Below are 23590 nucleotides of genomic sequence, written 5' to 3'. Positions count from 1 at the left end.
AAGTTTATGCTGAGAGGGAAGATTTAGAAAATCAAGTAATTTGTCATTTTGCTCACCTAAATGCTTCTACTGCTCAAGTGCTCTGCAAAAGATAGCGAACAACGTATATGATTTTGGCAACTACACAAAACTTAAATCTCTGCTCCCTTCTGACCCAGTTGCTTTCCATTTAGAGAAGATAGGAATAAGAATGTATATTTAGGGTTATAGATCTTCCTCTCCCACTGTGTTGGTCTTTGAATGAGCAACACATTTGTGCATTTTAAATATATATATTTTTTCTTTGTGTATATTATGTCATTATGATATGCAGTACTCTCTGTAACATGGGCCCCAGGAGTGGTTCTGCAATTTGGGCTGAGAATGTCCAGTAGATTTACCAACACTAGGATTTAAAATCTAAAAGAAATTGCTTCAGTAAATAGGTTCATCTGTACCATTTTCTCTAGATTCTGTATATTATGTGTTAATATATGACATTTGTCTTTCTCTTTCTGACTTACTTCATAGAGTATGAATTCAAAAAAGAGAAGCTACATGTATACATATAGCTGATTCACTTTGCTGTACAACAGAAAATAACACAATATTGTAAAGCAACCATGCTTTTGCTGCCAGTTAGTTGCTAAGTCGTGTCCAACTCTGTGACCCCATGGACTGAAGCCCGCTAGGCTCCTCTGTCCATGGGATTTCCCAGGCAAGAATACTAGAATGGATTGCTATTTCCTTCTCTGGGCAATCTTCCCAACCCAGGGATCAAACTCATGCCTTCTGCTTGGCAGGTGGATTCTTTTCCACTGAGTCAACAGGGAAGCCCAAAGCAACTGTACTCCAATAATTTTTTTTTAAGTTGCTTCAATAAAATGATAGAGATGAAACTCAGAGTTGAAGGGTGAGTAGAATATTGACTTTAAATGGAACACAACCTAAAAATAGAAGGAGATTTTATTGAAGGAATTTGTGCTAGAGACAGTAGCATTTTAAATATATAAAGTCTAAAGGATACTAAATTAGAGTGACTATGAACTGGCTTCCACAATTATTTATTTGTTTGTTCATCTCTGAAGTGAAGTGAAGTTGCTCAGTCGTGTCCAACTCTTTGTGACCCCATGAACTGTACCAAACTATGCTCCTCACTCCATGGGATTTTCCAGGCAAGAGTACTGGAGTGGGTTGCCATTTCCTTCTCCAGAGGATCTTCCTGACCCAGGGATCGAACCCAGGTCTCCCACAGTGTAGACAGACGCTTTACCATCTGAGCCACCAGGGAAGTCCCCTAATATCTATCAAATATTTATATAGGTTCTTGTCATTCATATGAAGCTTCTCACAGAAGTAGAAGGCAGGGGAAAATGTATTAAGGGGCATGGTTTTACAATGTTCTATTCTATAAATTATTAATTTGTGAGCTTATTTGGTGTAAGTTTGTGACTTTCCGTCAACTTGCCTGCCTCCAAACCAGTGGAAATAATCCAGGATATGACCATTGACATAAAATATTCATGGCCAATGTCAGAGGTACTGACTGATTTGTATCATCTACAGTAAATCAGATTGGAATGTTGATTGATTTTTGTGTTTAATTCTTTTAGTAGAAATGCATTCAATCATTTTCTATGCATTGACTACTCACACATTAGTGCCAAACACATAACTCAAAAGAGAAAGTCATTGTACTTACAGCCAACCAACGTTATTAGTTTTAGTAATTTAGAAGAATGTAACAGGTTTTAGACAAACAGATAAATAGAAAATTAAAAGATACTGATGCAAAATATATTTACTTACATATAGGAAGACTGTTAAAGCATAGTTGGCCCAATTATAGGGTAAAATCTGACTCTGCTATGAGAATTTCCTCTATTTACAAATTTAACAGGAGAATTTCTAAATTATTTTTAGAAAAATTAAAATGTTTGGAGAAACATGAAATGTTCGTGTGTTTTGCAATTGCTGCCTTATAACTTAATGAGGTGGAAATGTCTTGGTTACTGAGCGTAATAAAATAAGTAATAGCCCTGTGATGTGTAATCAGATCACTACTCCTAGTCCACATCTTTCATGAAAAAGATATATAGAAAAGATTTAGGAAATCTAGAACCGTGGAGACAAATAGATTTCCATAGGTATATCCAGGTGTTTTTTTTTTTTTTTTTTTTTTTAATGTGACTATGCTTGTTGGACTGTGAAGAAAGCTGAGCGCCGAAGAATTGATGCTTTTGAACTGTGGTGTTGGAGAAGACTCTTGAGAGTCCCTTGGACTGCAGGGAGATCCAACCAGTCCATTCTGAAGAAGATCAGGCCTGGGATTTCTTTGGAAGGAATGATACTAAAGCTGAAACTCCAGTACTTTGGCCACCTCATGCGAAGAGTTGACTCATTGGAAAAGACTCTGATGCTGTGAAGGATTGGGGGCAGAAGGAGAAGGGGGCGACAGAGGATGAGATGGCTGGATGGCATCACTGACTCGATGGACATGAGTCTGAGTGAACTCTGGGAGTTGGTGATGGACAGGGAGGCCTGGCGTGCTGCAATTCATGGGGTCACAGAGAGTCGGACACGACTGAGCAACTGAACTGAACTGATGCTTCTTTTAGTTTGAAAAGTATGAAAAAATGGAAATATGGTTGCAATAACAAATGCCTTTATGTAATTTTAAAACTTATAAGGTAAAGTTTTTTCAAGGCATAGATATAAAGAGATCTTTTGAACTTCTTAACTCCTGGATCAGTTTTGAGTAAAGAATTATTTGACCTATGCCCATCTTTCATTAAACCTTTTATCTTCTTCACCATAAACACTGAAGACACTGAACATGTAAGCAGACCATAGGATCAGGGGTCAGGATGTTAGAAAACAGCTTCAGTGAGGAAGAATACAAATATGTTCAGATGACAATAATGACAGCATCCAATCCAAGGGACCCTATTACTAGGAAATCAGGCAAACAAAACAAACCCAAACATGAAGATGCTCAAATAAAGACCCAAACTCAATTTGGCAAGAGCTCACCAGCCAGCTGTGGGCAGTGCAGCATGTTGAAGTCATAGAGACAAAGGGCACGGCAGACCTGCTCAATAAGTCAGTAGAGGATCTTGGTCTACAGCAGCGAAGGTGCATCTCTGTAGAAACTCCATTTTGTCTTCCATACAGTGTTTATGTGTCTTCCATATGTATGTCTTCCATACATAAACTCTTCCATACAGTGTTTACACATCTTTGACCAAGCAAACCACACAACACAAGGTGTATCCCAATAAAAGTGTGTTAGAAAAGACATTTTGAATAGGGGATTTTTCATAGATTTTTCTAGGGGGATTTATGGAAATAGGGCTTTTTTTCAAGAAACCAGAGCAGTTTTGTGAATTGTTGTTGTCATTTAGTAGCTAAGTTGTGTCCGACTCTTTGTGACACCACAGACTGTACCATACAGGCTCCTCTGTCCATGGGATTCTCTGGGCAAAAGTACTGGAGTGGGTTGTCATTTCCTTCTCCAGAGGGTCTTCCTGGATCAAGGACCAAATCTGAGCCTCCTGCTTTGGCAGGTGGATTCTTTACCACTGAGCCACCAGGTAAGCCCAATTCTGTGATAGGTGATCTTAATAACATTATTTAGAAGAGAGGAAGAGTGAAATTAAAGCTGTATGTGCCAAAGAAGGAACAGTCACTCATATTAGTCAATATAAGGGGATGGCTAGTTTGTGTTGCTCACTGTCACAGAATGGTCCTGTCTAAGTCTGGGATACAGTAAAATGATTAATATTCATTTAGGAAAAGAGGATTAAGTGCCAAGCCAGCTGCTAGCTGGACCAATACCTATCTCTTAGACACTGGCTAATGCTCACCTTTCAGAGTTTTTCTTACCCCCGGTAATATCATTTTGAAATCTTTTAAGTAAAATTTAAGTTTATAAGATTTATCCATTATTTAGTAGTCCACACCACTTTTATAACTAATAAGACCTTACTTAGGAGGCACATTATAAAACTTGTCCTCTGTGTAAAGGACACAGTGCTTGGTGAAAAGAATAAAGAGAAGTTAAAGAATGTTTCTTCCAAGTAACACATGTAAGCACATATGTTATCTCTTTGTTTTCCACTGTATATGATAAATATATAACAATAAATTAAAGGACTTTTATATTCATAACTAATATATCAATTATGCTTCCAAAACAACTTAAGGCAATTCATAATAAGATGCATACACTGCAAATGTTTTATGGTAAAAATTTGCATAAAACTCTTATGATAACATACAGAGAGAGAGAAAGGCAGAAATCATTCAGTAAATCTGGCTAACATAAAACCTGTTATTGACAAGTAAGTTATCACTGAGTTTCTGGCAACAAAGGAAAAATAGAAAGGAGTTATATAATTTCATAAAGAAAATGTTTTTATCTTTTAATTAATTCTAACTGTAGTTTAAGAATCACTTGTAATAAATATATATAAAAACAGTGCAGACTATTTCATCAACAAACCATATAAAGAAAATAATATATTCATAGAACTTTATGACTAAATTCTCAATAAAGCTTTAAGATAGAGAATTAATTAAAACTCAGGAGAGTAATTAAGAAGAAGGAAGAAAAGAATAAATTAATAAGGGCCAGCCAAGTATGTAACTTCCTACAGACCATCATATAAAAGAATTTAATTTAAAATATCTATAAAGTAAACAGATTGATTTTTAACTGCATTTTTAATGCCCATGTCTCTTTTTCAAATGGGCTTAAGGAAATAATTAGCAGCCTTTTCAGAGATAAAACTCTAGGGCAGGAAATTGGGAAGCCCATTACTGCATGTAATTAGTGAAAGACAGAATTCTACATGAGGCTATCACATGTGAATTTGAAAGCAGAAATGTCTAAAAAATAAGTTTTATATATGATTCAAGTAACAGTTTTATAGCAACCAAGGGTTCTAGTGTTCCTAGCATGTATTATAAAAGATGGAAGATACAATGTTTTTAGCTTCAAAATTCAGAAAGAGAGATGGTCCACAGGAACCATCACAGACTTGGTTTTACATCCATGAACACCTGGACTCAAGCAGTAAGTATTTTCTAATTGTTTTCCTTGATGAATTTCATGAGAAGTCTTGATTCATGCAAAATAGGAGTTTTAGCATACGAAGAAAAACTATGGCTGGACAGCTGTTTGCACATCTGGTGGCCACATCAGGTTTGTGTGTGTGTGTGTGTGTGTGTATGTGTGTTTAATAAGTTAAAGAAAAGAAGACATATTTAAGACAGATTTGTTTGTAATCACTGAGACTGAAATCCCCTAGAGTACATGATCCCATAGTCTCAAAGTAAGATTGCAGAATCTTACTTCTTGCAGAAACATCATCTATTCTAAGTGTAAACAGCCTCACCTATAGGTTTCCGTGATGCTAAGGTTTGCTCGCAGATTTACCAGAAGCAAGCAAGGAAGCCCACTGATTAAAACTATGGAAATAAAATAATCTATTTTCTCATTAAGAAGACTGGATATCTTGACAGATCAGAAGGCTACATTGTTCCTGCCATGCACCTGCCTATCCTGGAAGTTGAGTTTATCATTGTAACTGACATAGGCGGGATTAGAGACTTTAGTCTTCAGCTCGATCATTATTTAGAGTATAATAGGCAACTTTTACTTACGAATTTCAGTAAGAACTGATAGGGTGGTGAGGGTGCCCTGTGTGATACACCACATGCAGGTCTCAGGAGGTTTAAACAGAAATGGTGGTGAATTGGGGGAAGGGAGGACTTTAGGTTAGGTAAAGGCTTGGTGACTCCAATTTTCTCACTCTCCCTGTGTTTTCCCAGGGAATAAAGGGGCTGTGATAAAAATCAAACAGGTATAACAAAGCAGCAAAAGCAATAATAATCATTTATGGCATGCTGGTAAACCGAGTCCCAGAGCATGGGGAAAACATTTGTAGTACTTGCCAATGTCCATGGTGTGAACACTACCATCATTACAGATTTTGAGCTACCACGATGACATCACTAAATATATCATTTCCGGGACTCGATGGACATGGGTTTGAGCAAGCTCCAGGAGTTGGTGATGGACAGGGAAGCCTGGCATGCTGCAGTCCACGGGGTCGTAAAGAATCGGACACAACTGAGCGACTGAACTGAACTGAACTGAAGCAAGGTATAAGGAAAGGTCAAAGAAAAACATGACTACCATGGTTTTATTTCTTTGTTATGTTTTAGGAGTCTTTTTTTTTTCTCTTAATTTTTCTCTCTCTCTTCCTTTTTCCTTTATTTCCTAAATTGCATGTAATGCTTATATAACATATATATAATATTATAATATTAGCATTTTTACTAGTAGGAGTTTCACAAGTTTTCTTTATTAGAAAAGCATTTTTGAAAATAGTTATAATAAAATAAATGTTGTTATATAACCAAAAACATAATCACAAAAGCAGTCTGAAGCTTAAACACCACACACAAGCTGTTGGAAGAAGCAGATGTCTAACAGATTCATTGATTTACTTAATAAAAATAAATAACAAGCACCTACAGTACTGCAGCTATGCTTACAGTCAGTGAAGTTCCCTCTCTTCTCCAGAACAGTGTTTTACAAAGTGTGGTTCCTGGATCAATAACATCAAGATTACTGAACTGATAGAAAAGCAAATTCTAGGGCTCTGTTTTAGACCTTCTACACTGGAAATCGGTGTGAGTCCCAGAAATCTGTGTTTTTAACAAACCCTCCAGGTAATTCTGATGCATGCTCAAGTCTGAGAACCTCTACTCTGGGATACATATTCTAAGTTACCGGAACACAAGGAATTCTTCAGAGTGAAGAAATGTTTAGTGAAGTGTTCCCAAAATCACTGGAAGAGAATCAAGCAAGTTTACATCTTACTCTTTTCCTGTAAATATTTTAGATTTTAGGCTTTAACTACCTAAGCAATCAGTCCGCCAAAGACAAAAATATAATCAACATGGGGACTAGCATTCAGCCTTAGTTTGTTCCATTTAAAATGATAAGCAATTCATTAACAGAAGCCCCATTAAATAGGGCTGGGAGACCAGAAGGGGATGCTCTTGTGTCCTGCAGGAGTCCAACTGGAAGAAGAAAGACTCCCTCTTCTTGCCTGGCAAGAACTCAGCCAATGAGAGATGGTTACAACTCAGCCAATGAAACAGCTCTGACTCCTTGTTCACTGCAGGCCTCCCAACTTCCTTTTCTTTTCTATAAAAGTAATCTTCTTTCTCCGTCTTCAGGGACTTGCTTAGGGTTTGTCATGGCTATAGATCCTGAACTGCAGTTCTTTGCTTCCCCCAGATAAAGTCCTCTTTGCTGAAGACATAGCTGGCAGTCTATTTTAGGCTGACAAAATACTAATCACACTTTTCCCAAATGGGTTATGCTGAATTAAAGGTAAAGCTTCTGCCAAACATTTTAGTGCTTTTTTAGTTTGGTTGCTAGCACAGTATCACACAAATATTAAAGTAGATTCATTTTTGTAGTTGTTTAAAAATAAGATTCTTCAGAATCAAAGAATATTCCTTTTATATATATAAATATAGGACAGGCAAGTAGCAAACCTCATTCACAATACTCAGAGCTTCATCTTTCTCACTATAGGTAACAGAAACCTCAGTGACTGGCATAATGTACATTATCTAAGTTTTAGGTCTCTTACATAAGTCTAACAGCATTTTAAATAAAATAAAAGGTAAATTCAATTCAAGTTATAATGAATTTTAATTAGCTATTAATATCAGTATAAAAACATTGGCAAAAGTTGTGTACTTATCTGTCTAAATTATTTTGGAAAGTAACTCGATATTAATTAGTAGGCCAATACAGGAAGCTATGACAAATTTCTTGTGCATAATTGCAAAACCGGCACATTCTCGGTTTATATGCTTGTCACTGAAAGTTCAGAAGAAAATGCAATTTTTTTTTAACTTTTAAATCACATTTTCAGATGAAAAAAAAATAAAAATAAAACTGTAAAAAGGCTAGCCCACGACTGGAGGGTAATGAGTCAGATTGATTGACCGCAGCCTTCTGGCACGTTGTGTCTGCACCAATCAAATGAGAGGGCACAGGCACCATTCATAGCGGGGATGAGCTTAGCTCTAACCAGTATGGACATTTAAATTATAGAAAAATCTATGGACATTTAAATTCCTGACTGTCAAATGAAAGAAACTTACAAACAAAGCAAACTGGCAAAACACCATAAACCTGTCTGTAAAGTGGCAGATAGCAAAGTTTTTGATTTAGTCATTAAATTAGAATAATATAGTATTGGCTCATATGGCTTTTTTTTTTTTTTTCACCACTGAAAATAACTAAAATGAGCAGAAATAAGAGTGCTGTTAACAAGAATTTTTGCAAAATATTTCAAGCAAGTAGCTACTGCCTCAGTGAAAGAACTGAACAATTCATTTGGGATAATGTAATCATGCTAATATAGTTATAATAAGAAAATAAAATTTGAGCATTAAGAAAACAAATCTCATTTCATATTTCCCTCTTAAGTCTTTATAAGGTGATAGCTATTTTAATTCAAACCTATAAATTCAAAATGCCTTACACAGAAATAAATGGATTTGTTGTAAGTTATCAACCTATCTTGATCTCATTTGTAACAACTGCATACTAGATTTTATAATATTATTAAGATATTTTAAAAATAAATTCCTCAGACTTCTCTGGTGGCTCAGTGGTCAAGAATCTGTCTGCCAATGCAAGAGATACTGGTTCGATCCCTGGTGTGGGAAGATCCGACACGCTGCAGAGCAACGAAGCCCGTGTGCTACAACTGAGCCTACCTTCTAGAGCCTGGGAGCCGCAAATACTGAGTCCAGGTGACACAAGCTACTGAAACCAACGTGCCCTGGAGTCCACGCTGCCCCAGAGAGGCCACTGAAATGAGAAGCCTGTGCACTGCAACAAGAGAGTAGCCCCTGCTCTCTGCAACTAGAGAAAAGCCCACACAGCAGTGAAGACCAGCACAGTCAAAAATAAAATAAATAAATAAATAAATAAATTTCTTACTAAAACATGTGAAAGAATTATAGTAAGCCACTTTAAGAAGACTTTTAACCATCTAAGTTGTGTAATAATAATCATCATAATATTTAGGCATTCACATTCCAAGGGGGAAAAATAATGTGTGTAAACAAAAGCTTCTTAAATCATTCCCTTTCATAAGTTTTTGAAACTCTGTAGTCTTTATACTATATTTTAAAAATTAACAGTTTATCTAGTTAGCAGTCTTTGAAGTTTTATATAGCTAACTCTTGAAAAGGCTTGGGTTATTTATTAGATATTCTTCTCAGGAATTTAAGTACTAGGACCACAAGTTCCATGATGTATATGACTCTCTTTTTATAAATGTCTCCTGATTTCTCTGGAAAACTCAGAAAAAAAAATATTCAGTACAGAGAAGAAACAGTTTAAATGCTAAATATATTATTGAGGCATGTAATGGTTTAAAACATCTCTGAAAAAAATTAATATATAAATATATACTCCTTAAAAGAATGATTAAAAATTTAGGAAATACTGAGACCATAATCTATGCTCCACACCATCATTTCTTATGTATCAACTGGGTAAAGGTTTATAAAATCATGCTCAGAGAAGGACATATGAATCACTGAATTCATCCTCCAGCTCAGGATTATTCAAAACTGTTCTAGACACCTGAGAAAATATGTCCCTTTTAAATAATTCTGTAGGAGTCTTCACGAAGCCTAGAAAAATCCTCTTCTTCTATCTGTTCTTTACTGTTAAGAAATAGCCTGTTTTCTTTCATGCTCAAACCAGTACTCGGTTTTGGTCACATATGCTGCTCAGGGCTCATCCAGCCTGCTCTGTGATTTTCAACACACTTTTATAAGCCCTAAACCAAGAGTAGTTAGAGGATGAAGAGCTATGTGGGCCCAATACATTGCTTGCTTGTGACAGGTGGCCAGAAACACACGAAGAAAAGGGGAAAAATGGTGGCTGTTGATCAAGGTAATTAAGTTTATACATTCTGGTGATATCAGAAATTATTAACACTTATTATAGAAGGAAGAGGGAAACAGGTGGGAAAACAGACTTCTCACGCAAATGAAACAGCATGAATGCGCTGAAGTTAACATAATAATAATAAATTTGAAAAGCCTCTAAGTTACTGCTTTTCCTTAATATTTTGGAAGGACACATTGAATTTTAAACTAACTGTACCATCTCCAGATTTCTTTATTACTGTCTCCAATTACTTTCTATATTGTTAAAAATCTTTTAAAAGCAAAAAAAAAAAAAAGAGAAAGAGAGATGAAGCACTGTTACAATCTATCATTTGAAAGTTCTCTTGAGTTAAACCATATTAGAAGGCTACACATAAATAATTGTAGATAAAATTATTAAACTGTAACATACTACTTAAAATATTTGGAAGCTATATTTTCCCCAGCTTTATTGAGATATGACTGACAAATAAAACTGGATATATTGAGATTGTAACACATGAAGTTTTTCAAGGTGTATAGCATGATTTAATGTATATATTCATTGTGAAATGATTACCTTGATCATATTAATCACCTCACACAGGTACCATGGTAGGGGAGAGGTGAGAATACTTAAGATTTACTCTCAGCAAATTTTCAGTGTACTATACAGAATTATTAGTTATAATCACTATGCTGTACATAATCCCCAGAAGTTATTCATAGGGCTTCCCTGGTGGCTCAGAGGGTAAAGCGTCTGTCTGCAATGCGGGACACCTGGGTTTGATCCCCAGGTCAGGAAGACCCGCTGGGGGAGGGCATGGCAACCCACTCCAGTACTCTTGCCTGGAAAAATCCAAGGACAGAGGAGCCTGGTAGGCTACAGTCCATGGGACCGCAAAGAGTTGGATACGACTGAACAACTTCACTTCACCTTCTAACTGGTAGCTGGAAATGATTATCAAGTAGAAAAAATATTATTAGTAGAAACAAAGAGAAGATGGTATATGTGAGAAGATTTTTAATTCAGTGCATTGGTGTCTAAAAAATATTTGACATTTATGGTGGCTCTCAGTCAGCAATGTAAAGAAATATTACATAAAGATACATTCTATATCCCCTCATTGCAATGGACTCTAAGTTATGATGCGTGCATGCTAAGATGCTTCAGTTGTGTCTGACGCTATGCGACCCCACGGACTGCAGCCTGCCAGGCTCCTCTGTCCATGGGATTCTCCAGGCAAGACTACTGGAGTGGGTTGCCATTTCCTTCTCCAGGGGATCTTCCCTGACCCAGGAATCAAACCCACATCTCCTGTGGCTCCTGCATTGCAGGCAGATTCTTTACTGCTGAGCCACCAGTGAAGCCCCAAAGTTATCATGAGCTGACACGATTAGAGAAACTGGACTCCCGAGGGATTCTGACAGGTGTCTGCATTCTGTAAACTCTCATTCACCTTTGTGGCTTCACCAGAAATACACTGTCAGAGAGATGAGAGGAGAGGTGGCTCAGCAGTCAGAAGAGGTGAGCCAATGGCCGGGAATCCAACGGGATCTTGGGGAAGCTGGAGCAGCTGAACGGCCTCAGGGTGACTGCTGTGCAGGGTTCACTTCTAAGTTCCCATTGCTTCAAGGGTTAAGACTTTTTTCTCTAATGAGATTCACAGACTCAAGTTGAGAAAAAGTCAAAAGTTCAACACTAAATAACCTCAAGAACAGAGTATTTTGTATTCATTTCTTTCCTGTTCAATGTGAGAAAAAATATCGGAGACATGGCAAAATGGGATGGGACTGAATAAGGGTTCTACTTTGCAAACTGTATTAAAAAGTAAGAAGAAAAAATAAGTAATGGCTCCAGACACAAAAAAACCTCACCGAAATGCTACCATAATTACTCCTTTGACCTTCAAATTAGTGATCACAAGTCCAACACTCTTCTAAATATTTTGAACAAAGATATATATATATCTTTGTATCTATATATACAAAGATATATATAAGTATCTATATATGTAGATCTATCTATATAGATCTTTGTATCTGTATATAAGTATCATATACTTATATATCACAAGTATATGATATATATATTTATCATATATATATGGTAAGTCACCTCAATCGTGTCCAACTCTTTGCAACTTTATGGACAGATTCTTGCCTAGAGAATCCCATGGACCCACTCAGCTCCTCAGTCCATGGGATTCTCTAGGCAAGAATACTGGAGTTGGATGCTTGCTCCATATATATATGTATATATAAACACACATAAATACTTCTGCCCCAAAGAACTGCATTCCGAAAGCTGATCACTGAGTGTCTTTAGTTAAACAGTTTTACATTCTGCTTGAACAAAGGGAAAACTGCATGAACCAGTTTTACACACCTGGGGAGGGAAAGGAACAAGCCCTCCGGGCAGAAGGATGGTGACAGCAGCCTCATGGTCAGCAGCATATGAAGCAAAGGACAGACACTTGTTTTGATTTATTTTTTTAAAGTACTGGTGAAGAATTCTGGATAAGCAAATTGATTATTTCTCCTTTTTTTCCTGTTAAATCACCCTGAAGTAGAACTAAAATAGAGATGCACAAATTCTTAACTACAGCTAAAATTGAAGAAGTGGATATTAGAAATCTAGAATCCAAAATAGGAGACATCTGAACAATGGGGCTTCTCCTAGTGGCTCAGTGGTAAAGAATCCACCTGCTGATGCAGGAGATGGGGGTTTGATCCCTGGGTGGGGAAGATCCCCTGGAGAAGGAAATGGTAACCCACTCCAGTATTCTTGACTGGGAAATCCCATGGACAGAGAAGCCTGCTGCTGCTGCTGCTGCTAAGGCACTTCAGTCGTGTCCAATTCTGTGTGACCCCATAGACGGCAGCCTACCAGAAGCCTAGCAGGCTACAATCCATGGAGTCACAAAGGGTTGGGCACGACTTAGCAACGAAAGGACAACAACAATAAACAATGTGATTAAGATAAAACAAAGATAAGGGAGGATGTTGGGGTAACATCCATGACTGGAGATCTCAGACAATGCCCAAATTCATTCTCTAATTTTTAAGGTGAAAAAATGTCAGTTGTTTGTTTCCCACAAAAGAAACTCAGAGCTGAGACATGTAGTTGGAGCTAACCTGGGCTGCTGGTTGGTTTCAAGGAGAAATCAAAGAATTTCGGCTGAATGAGGAATCAGTCATCCACTCAGACCTGAAAGACAAGTCTTGACATCCACTCCCGCCAGGCAGGTCTGGGTTGAAATGTCTTCAGAGTCTGATGCTGAAGAAACTTAACTTTGTATTACAAGAAGGAACCCAAGGAACAATAAAGACTATGTACAGAATTCACTAAAAAGAAGAAGAAAGAAAGAAACATTGTAGGAAAAACAAATGATTTTAGTAAAACCAAAAGATTTCAGTAAACTCTTTGGACTAAGAATTAACATATCACTATGGACTGTGAAGAAAGCTGAGTGACGAAGAATTGATGCTTTTGAACTGTGGTGTTGGAGAAGACTCCTGAGAGTCCCTTGGACTGCAAGGAGATTCAATCAGTCCATACTAAAGGAGATCAGCCCTTGGTGTTCTTTGGAAAGAATGATGCTAAAGCTGAAACTCCAGTACTTTGGCCACCTCATGGGAAGAGTTAACTCATTGGAAAAGACTCTGATGCTGGGAGGGATTGGGGGCAGGAGGAAAAGGGGACGACAGAGGATGAGATGGCTGGATGGCATCATCGACTCAGTGGATGTGAGTTTGAGTGAACTCCGGGAGTTGGTGATGGACAGGGAGGCCTGGCATGCTGCGATTCATGGGGTCGCAAAGAGTCGGACATGACTGAGCAACTGAACTGAACTGAACTGAAGTTAAAGTGAAGTGTAAGCTATGAGGCTGAACTTTGACTTATGGGAGATCTTTTTGCTGACTGTGTCAAGCATTCATCTCAGTTCATGAACCTGTGTTGTGACCTAAGAAATGTGTAAAATTTGGAACTGTAATGCTTGTTTATGAAGAACATTTGTATTCCCATTCTGTTTGGCACTCAGCTAGATAGAATTTTGAGTTTCCAAATAATGGTTGAGAAGACTTCCTGGAGAAGGACATGGCATCCCACTCCAGTATTCTCGCCTGGAGAACCCCCTGGATGGAGGAGCTTGGTAAGCTACAGTTCACAGGGTTACACAAAGTCAGGCATGACTGAAGAGCCTTAGCACGGCGTGGCAAAGTAATTCCAGCATCTGACTTTTACAGGTTGTTTTACACCTCCCGGCCCAGCTCCACCCTGACGTTAGACCCCAGTTGAAAGAAGAGAATTCTTCAGAATTCTAGAGAATCCCCTTCAATGAATAGCAGTCAATTTAACTAATTTACAAGTGTTTGAACATTTGGTAGCCACCTTGCAATCTTCCAGTTCCCTATTATGAAACTGATTTTCATTAACTTTACATAAAAAATGATTAATTTGCTCTTGACGACAATGATGACAGGGAGCATGCTCAGTCGTGTCTGACTCTTCGTGACCCATGGACTATATATAGCCTGCCAGGCTCCTCCATCCATGGAATTTTTGAGGCAAGAATACTGGAATGGGTTGCCATTTCCTTCTCCAGGGATCCTCCTGACCCAGGGATTGAAGCCTTGTCTCTGTGTCTCCTGCAATGGTAATCAGATCCTTTACCATGGCTTCCCAGTTCCTCCATGCCCCACCTGGGAAGCTCAAACCCAAAAAAGACCTAAAGCTGTTCTGTGGTTAACTCAGCCCCTGGGGATCCCATCTTTCAGAGAGCTGAACTCAGTAAACTTATTCAAAAATCTAGGTACAAAATGCAAATTAACTGTATTTTTACACTGCTCCTAAAATTCAATTGAATCTTAATACACATCTCATGTAGCATACCCTTTCTACTGATGGGGTTCAGGCAGGCTGCCTCAAGATACGCCATTTGGGCATGCAGATTATTTTGAGTTGAAAGCAATTCAGTCTAAAAGACTCAGGAAGAAAGTCTGCTCTTCCTCTCAACTGCCTAAAAGAATTTAGATAGAGGACTTGCTCCAGGAAGGGAGCCATCACCGTAGATAACTATGGTATAATATGAACTACATATGGGTAGACAGGGAGGAACATAGTAAAGTCTATTTGTTAAAATTCCTTTCCATGTCTCATTGTTTCCATATGTTCAGCAAAAATTTATTTATTTAAACATTTGTTTTTATCTGACTGATGTGAATTATCTTCCTCCCTTTTCATATCCTAGACCCCTATCTGCTTGTCTTCGGCTCAGAAGAGCATATAAACCTCAATTGTCTGACTGTCCTTTGCTCTTCTGGAGTTCTAATACATACATAATTAAATTTATTTTTCTCCTATTACTGTCTCATGCCAATCTAATTATTAAGCAGTTAGAAAAACTGAGAAAGGCAGAGGAAAATGATTCCTCCCCAACAATACAAACATTCATCATTAGAATTTTCCATGATTCCTTCCCACCTCATCCCCTCCCCCCGGGCCATGTGGCATGTGGGATCTTAGTTCCCTGACCAGGGATTGAACCTGTGTCCTATGCAGTGGAAGTACAGAGTTCTAACCACTGAACTGCTGGGGAAACCTCTCCATAATTTGTTTGTTTGTTTCTTTTGGTTCCTCTGAACAGATGTCTTTATATTAATATCTTGCTCAGAGAGTGCCCCGACCATGTGACACATTGCATTCTCAGAAAGGTGACCTTTTTTTACACCATTACTGCCCACACTATATTTAGTTCCCAATTCATGTACATGCAATAAAATCATGACATTTCCACAAATATGTATATAGCAGTCTGTATGAGAATATCAGAGTCCTCTTGTAATAATCTTTTCATTTTAAATTAAAAAAGTGAAGTGACTCAGCTTCTGAGTTATTTAATACATCAGATATCTTGCTTGCTTAATAGGAACAGATAGTCATTAAATTGTTTACACAAGCAGAATAAAATCAGTCATATTCATAACTCTGGCAAATAACTAATGAAATATTAGCCATATTCAGGAGAAGAGCACATACACATATACATTTATGTTTATATTCAATATACTTGAAGACTTTTCAATGAAAAGTATTCCTAGAGCTGTCACTATTACTCTCATAAACTTTTATCTGTGTATTTGAGTAACTAAAGCACCATGAACCAAAATTTATTGGATCCTTCTCAAATATTGAAATGGTTTTTCTTTAAGAGCATAATGTTATAAATTTTTTTAAATGCTTGAAATTATTTATAACTAATATTATTAAGGCTAATGAGGGGAAACTATTTTGAAAGGCTAATAGGCTACATAAAATTATATGTACTATACAAGAGCAATGTTTAAAATACCCAGCTGTGATCATTTTGTCAATATATAAAGTAATTAAGTACAACTGTAAATTGAAGCATCTAATTTAACAGTCCTAATGATATTTACAATTCTCCTCCAAAGCGTCATGCAAGGATTGGCAAGTGCTTCATAAAATTAATACTCTACTTCTCATTCCTCCTGATGGCCAAGAATATACCAGTTCCCTAAGAGACAGCTGAAATGGTCGTGATTGAATTTTCACGCTAACAAGTGGAAAACAAGAAACAGACATTTCCATGCAAAAGATCAGAAACGCACCTGAGATCAAAGGTTTTCCAAGTTCTAATATTGAGTTTTACATAATTACATTGAATCTTTATGAATTCCGTAAATGTGGAAAGTCAAAGTTTTGAAGTTGGACTTAATTCTCCAAATGTTACAGTCAGGACAGATTCAACCCAGGCCAGGCGACAGATCTGACTGCAGTTTCAGACTAGGTCGATGAAGGACAGCTGGACCTTGAACCAAACCCTCCCCGGACAGAGAGAAACTTAGGAGACTATCAATTGATATCTACCCAATGCAGGAAATTCATTGTGTTCCCAGGTAAGTGCTGTTCAAAGTAGGCTATGAACTAAATAGAACTTTTCAAAAATTCTTGGAGTTGCCAGTACTAGGATAAATCTTAGACTAGACATTGTTTTTTCTGTAATTTTATAATCACTTTGCTCATCAGAGTTCCAGGCACCCATACCTTTTCACAAAGTCCTATATCTGTAAGATAATCTCTAACAATTGTTGCTACACTGTGGGATGGTTTACCATATGCCACTATACCAATAATACTACTTATTAATACCAGGTATTGAATACTACCACTATGTTGATATCATATTATCATTTACTGGGATCTTTCCTTGCACAGAAACTCTGGCTCCTCTTTGATGCCCCTGTAAATTCATCTGACTTCTCAAATATGAAAATTTTTCATCTAATCTGCCTTCATTAAAATTTTACTAGTTGCTTTATTTTTAATATTTAAAATAAATAAATTGTACCTATAATTTAAAAATGTTATTAAATTTAATAATTAAACTATCTTTATTATTTATTTATTATGAATGCCATTTTTTCCCTCGTAAATATTAATTAAGAGGCAGTGATCAAGACTATCCCCAAGAAAAATAAATGCAAAAAGGCAAAATGGTTGTCTGAGGAGGCCTTACAAACAGCAATGAAAAGAAGAGAAGCTAAAGGCAAAGGAGAAAAGGAGAGATATACCCATTTGAATGCAGAATTCCAAAGAATAGCAAGGAGAGATAAGAAAGCCTGTCTATATGAACAATGCAAAGAAATAGAGGAAAACAATACAATGGGAAAGACTAGAGAGCTCTTCAAGTAAATTAGAGATATCAAGGGAAATTTTCATGCAAAATGGGCACAATAAAAGACAGAAATGATATGGACCTAACAGAAGCAGAAGATATGAAGAAGAGGTGGCAAGAATACACAAAAGAACCACACAAATAATCACAATGGTGTGATCACTCATCTAGAGGTAGACATCCTAGAATGCGAAGTCAAGTGTGCCTTAGGAAGTATCACTATAAACAAAGCTAGTGGAGGTGATGGAATTCCAGTTGAGCTATTCCAAATCCTGAAAGATGATGCCGTGAAAGTACTGCACTCAATATGCCAGCAAATTTGGAAAACTCAGCAGGGGCCACAGGACTGGAAAAGGTCAGTTTTCATTTCAATCCCAAAGAAAGGCAATGCCAAAGAATGCTCAAACTACCGCACAATTGCACTCATCTCACACGCTAGTAAAGTAATGCTCAAAATTGTCCAAGCCATGCTTCAGCAATATGTGAACTGTGAACTTCTAGATGTTCAAGCTGGATTTAGAAAAGGCGGAGGTACTAGAGATCAAATTGCCAACATCCGTCGGATCATGGAAAAAGCAAGAGAGTTCCAGAAAAACATCTATTTCTGCTTTATTGACTTTGCCAAAACCTTTGACTGTGTGGATTACAACAAGCTGTGGAAAATTCTGAAAGAGATGGAAATACCAGACCATCTGACCTGCCTCTTGAGAAATCTGTATGCAGGTCAAGAAGCAACAGTTAGAACTGGACATGGAACAACAGACTGGTTCCAATTAGGGAAAAGAGTAGGTCAAGGCTATATATTGTCATCCTGTTTATTTAACTTATATGCAGAGTACATCATGAGAAATGCTGGACTGGATGAAGCACAAGCTGGAATCAAGATCACCAGGAGAAATATTAATAACCTCAGATATGCAGACGATACCACCCTTATGGCAGAAAGCAAAGAACACAAGAGCTTCTTGATGAAAGTGAAAGATCAGAGTGAAAAAGTTGGCTTAAAGCTCAACATTCAGAAAACTAAGATCATGGCATCTGGTCCCATCACTTCACGGGAAATAGATGGGGAAACAGTGGAAACGATGAGAGACTTTATTTTGGGGGGGCTCCAAAATCACTGCAGGTGGTGACTGTAGTCATGAAATTAAGAGACACTTGCTCCTTGGAAGAAAAGTTATGACCAAAAAGACAGCATATTAAAAAGCAGAGACATTACTTTGCCAACAGAGGCCCATCTAGTCAAGGCTATGGTTTTTCCAGTGGTCATGTATGGATGTTAGAATTGGACTATAAAGAAAGCTGAGCACCGATGAACTGATACTTTTGAGCTGTTGTGTTGGAGAACACTCTTGAGAGTCTCTTGGACTGCAAGGAGATCCAACTAGCCAATCGTAAAGGAAATCAGTCCTGAATATTCATTGGAAGAACTGATGCTAAATCTGAAACTCCAATACTTTGGCCACCTGATGAGAAGAACTGACTCATTTGAAAAGACCCTGATGCTGGGAAAGATTGAGGGCAGGAGGAAAAGGGGATGAGAGAAGATAAGATGGTTGGATGGCATCATTGAATCAATGGACATGAGTTTGAGTAATCTCCAGGAGTTGGTGATGGATAGGGAGGCCTGGTGTGCTGCAGTCAACAGGGTTGCAAAGAGTCAGACACAACTGAGCGACTGAACTGAACTAAATACTATATATAATGTCACTATACAATGTCTTTATTCTCATTCTGAAGGAAGTTTTGTAAAATACTGTAAAACATTCCTTACTCACAATAAGAGAAAGCTGATTCTTATATGAAAGAGAAGTAAACAGTTTCTGCTGTTGGTTGCAAAAGGATTATACAAATTATCATTCAAAATTTTAATGAATCATGAGAGAAAACAGAGACTATGATATTTTCAGAAAAAAAGAATACTGCTTACTGCCCTGTGAGGGGAAAAATATATCCTGCCAGAATATAAGTGTGAAAATTATTATTGTAAGTGGATTGGGGATGTGTCATTTTAAATAGTGAAGTATTGCTTAATTCATTTTCAATGTCATTAGTTCTGTGCATTTTATGCTAAAAGAATGTCAGTTTTCTTATAATTTTTTTTCTTGTTCAGTTCAGTTCAGTCACTCAGTCGTGTCAGACTCTTTGAGACCCCATGAACCGCAGCACGCCAGGCCTCCTGTCCATCAGTAATTCCCAGAGTCCACCCAAACCCATGTCCATTGAATCGGTGATGCCATTCAACCATCTCATCCTCTGTTGTCCCCTTTTCCTCCTACCCTCAATCTTTCCCAGCATGAGGGTCTTTTCAAATGAGTCAGCTCTTCACATCAGGTGGCCAAAATATTGGAGTTTCAGCTTCAACATCAGTCCTTCCAATGAACCCCCAGGACTGATCTCCTTTAGGATGGACTGGTTAGATCTCCTTGTGGTCCAAGGGACTCTCAAGAGTCTTCTTGTTAGGAATGTTTTACAAAGATTCCCTCTCCTTTTAACAATAAAGGAAATTTCTCTCCTTTTCACAACATCATATGCAAAATATAAGATGTCCTCAGGGTTAGGGACCAGCAGGAGCCTGGGGTTCAAGCTCCTCTCTGTGCAGTGAGCGTAGGTGTGATGCTCGACAGTGCCCCCAGAAGTGCCTAGAATCTGGGCCACAGAGTGGGGCATTGTGCAAAGGAAGAGGAAAACATGGTCAAAATGGATTAAAGATCTAAACATAAGACCAGAAACTATAAAACTGCTAGAGGAGAACATAGGCAAAACACTCTCCAACATACATCACAGCAGGATCCTCTATGACCCACCTCCCAGAATATTGGAAATAAAAGCAAAAATAAACAAATGGGACCTAATTAAACTTAAAAGCTTCTGCACAACAAAGGAAACTATAAGCAAGGTGAAAAAACAGCCTTAAGAATGGGAAAGTATAATAGCAAATGAAGCAACTGACAAACAACTAACCTCAAAAATATACAAGCAACTCCTGTAGCTCAATTCCAGAAAAATAAATGACCCAATCAAAAAATGGGCCAAAGACCTAAATAGACACTTCTCCAAAGAAGAAATACAGATGGCTAACAAACACATGAAAAGATGCTCAACATCATTCATTATCATAGAAATGAAAATCAAAACCACTATGAGGTACCATTTCACACCAGTCAGAATGGCTGCGATACAAAAGTCTATAAGTAATAAATCCTGGAGAGGGTGTGGAGAAAAGGGAACCCTCTTACACTGTTGGTGGGAATGCAAACTAGTACAGCCATTATGGAGAACAGTGTGGAGATTCCTTAAAAACTGGAAATAGCACGGCCTTATGACCCAGCAATCCCACTGCTGGGCATACACACCAAGGAAACCAGAATTGAAAGAGACACGTATACCCCAGTGTTCATCGCAGCACTGTTTATAATAGCCAGGACATGGAAGCAACCTAGATGTCCATCAGCAGATGAATGGATAAGAAAGCGGTGGTACATATACACAATGGAGTATTACTCAGCCATTAAAAAGAATACATTTGAATCAGTTCTAATGAGGTGGATGAAACTGGAGCCTATTATACAGAGTGAAGTAAGCCAGAAAGAAAAACACCAATATATTATGCTGCTTCTGCTGCTGCTAAGTCGCTTCAGTCGTGTCTGACTCTGTGTGACCCCCATGGACGGCAGCCCACCAGGCTCCCCCGTCCCTGGGATTCTCCAGGCAAGAACACTGGAGTGGGTTGCCATTTCCTTCTCCAATGCATGAAAGTGAAAAGTGAAAAGTGAAAGTGAAGTCGCTCAGTCGTGTCTGACTCCTAGAGACCCCATGGACTGCAGCCCACCAGGCCCCTCTATCCATGGGATTTTCCAGGCAAGAGTGCTGGAGTGGGGTGCCATTGCCTTCTCCGCCAATACAGTATACTAACGCATATATATGGGATACTAACACATATATATGGAATTTAGAAAGATGGTAATGATAACCCTGTATGTGAGACAGCAAAAGAGACACAGATATATAGAACAGTCTTTTGGACTCTGTGGGAGAGGGAGAGGGTGGGATGATTTGGGAGAATGGCATTGAAACATGTATAATATCATATAAGAAATGAATCACCAGTCCACGTTCGATGCAGGATACAGGATGCTTGGGGCTGGTGCATTAGGATGATCCAGGGGGATGGTACGGGAAGGAAGGTGGGAGGGGGGTTCAGGATGGGGAGCACGTGTACACCCGTGGCAGATTCATGTTGATGTATGGCAAAACCAATACAATATTGTAAAGTAATTAGCTTCCAATTAAAATAAATAAATTTAAATTTAAAAAAATGGACAACAATAAACCTTTTAAAAAGAATGGGAAAATATTAGCCATCTGCAAAGATTTAAAGAGGTAGTCTTCCCAGACTCTAAACTATTGCAGACCACTACAGAAATCACATCTGTGTGTGCTTTTCCATTATCAAAAACTATTCTCTGGTATGAGCAAACCCATTTTCATTTTCTGATGGTGCTTGAAACTCTCCTTCTCTTATATTACTCTGCAGTATTTCATAGTCCACATTTTGGATGAGCACAAGCATTTCTCTGTTAAAAGCAACTCCTCAGAATGGTGGTGGTATACAGAAAAAGCACAATTAAGAAATCAGGGCAGGGAATGGTGTAGGTCAGACTTTCCATACTCAACTGTGTTCTAGTGCTGGATGTTGGGAGGTTGATGGTGGACAAGGGGGCTATTAACTTTGAAAACAGAAGGTAATTAATGTAGACCTTGGGGGGAAATGTAAGTGACCCTTGGTACAATGGAGCTTAGTGGAATGTTGTTGGGACAAATAAAACTGATGTGTTAAGTCTCTCCTCTCAAATAGTTGTATGGCTTTGGAGGCTGTTATTCGACTTAACTGAGCCTCCCTTTTTCTCCTTTGTATTATGTGGTGTCAGACATACAGTGTTCAGAGTGGCTGGGTAGATTCAGTGAAATGTACAGTGGGGATAAGCAACTTGCAAAGTTTAAAGTTATTCAGTAAACACCACTTATTTCTACAAATTATTTTCTTTCTCTCCTTACCACAATCCTCCTGATGCTCTTTTGTTTTTCCTCCCCCAACCACCTACCTTCAGCTCCAAATAAAGCATCAGAATAAAGTTCCTAAGAATGTGTTGCTTCAACATGGCACAGCTGCCTTTTAAGAGGTCCAAATGGAGATTTTTGAGGTTTCATAAAACACAGCTGATGTTCCAATAGCAAAGAACCAGCAACACTCTGGAAGGAAGAGCTCAGGAGGAAAAAAAAAACCAGCAAACATTTGTTCTAAATGTACTGTATATCAGATGTCTAAGAGATTTAGGAAGAAGAGAATGGTGTTTAAGCTGTGAGGAATGAGGGTCCCTGACACCACGCATGGACAGTCAGGAGGCAGATCGAGATAGATGACTCATGATCCATGACCACAAGGCTCTCAAGGTCTTCAAGGTCATACATCTGTAAGAGTCCTTAACAGGTGGTGGACGGATCTGTTATTTCAGCTTCCATTCAGAGCTCCACTCAGCCAGATGACTTTCATTAAAGGAAAGCAAATGCATTGCAGAGTTTTGTTGCTTGTAATGTCTACTAACAGTGGAAATTCAGTTTCAAAAAACTGATTTTTGATAGAGAAATATTTTTTTCTTCTCAGTGAACAGTATATATATATACTTCCCAGATGGCACTAGTAAAGAACCTGGCTACCAATGCAGGAGACTTAAGAGATGCGAGTTTGATCCCTGGGTTGGGAAGATCCCCTGGAAGAGGGCGTGACAACCCACTCCAGAATTCTTGCCTGGAGAATCCCATGGACAGAGGAGCCTGGAAGGCTACAGTCCATAGGGTTGCACAGAGTCAGACACAACTGAAGCAACTTAGCACTCATGCATACACATATATATCGTGCCCAT

The sequence above is a fragment of the Bos taurus genome, chromosome 24 (genome assembly GCF_002263795.3).
Source record: "Bos taurus isolate L1 Dominette 01449 registration number 42190680 breed Hereford chromosome 24, ARS-UCD2.0, whole genome shotgun sequence".
NCBI classification, from domain to species: Eukaryota; Metazoa; Chordata; class Mammalia; order Artiodactyla; family Bovidae; genus Bos; species Bos taurus.
Note: the sequence above shows the minus strand (reverse complement) of the source record.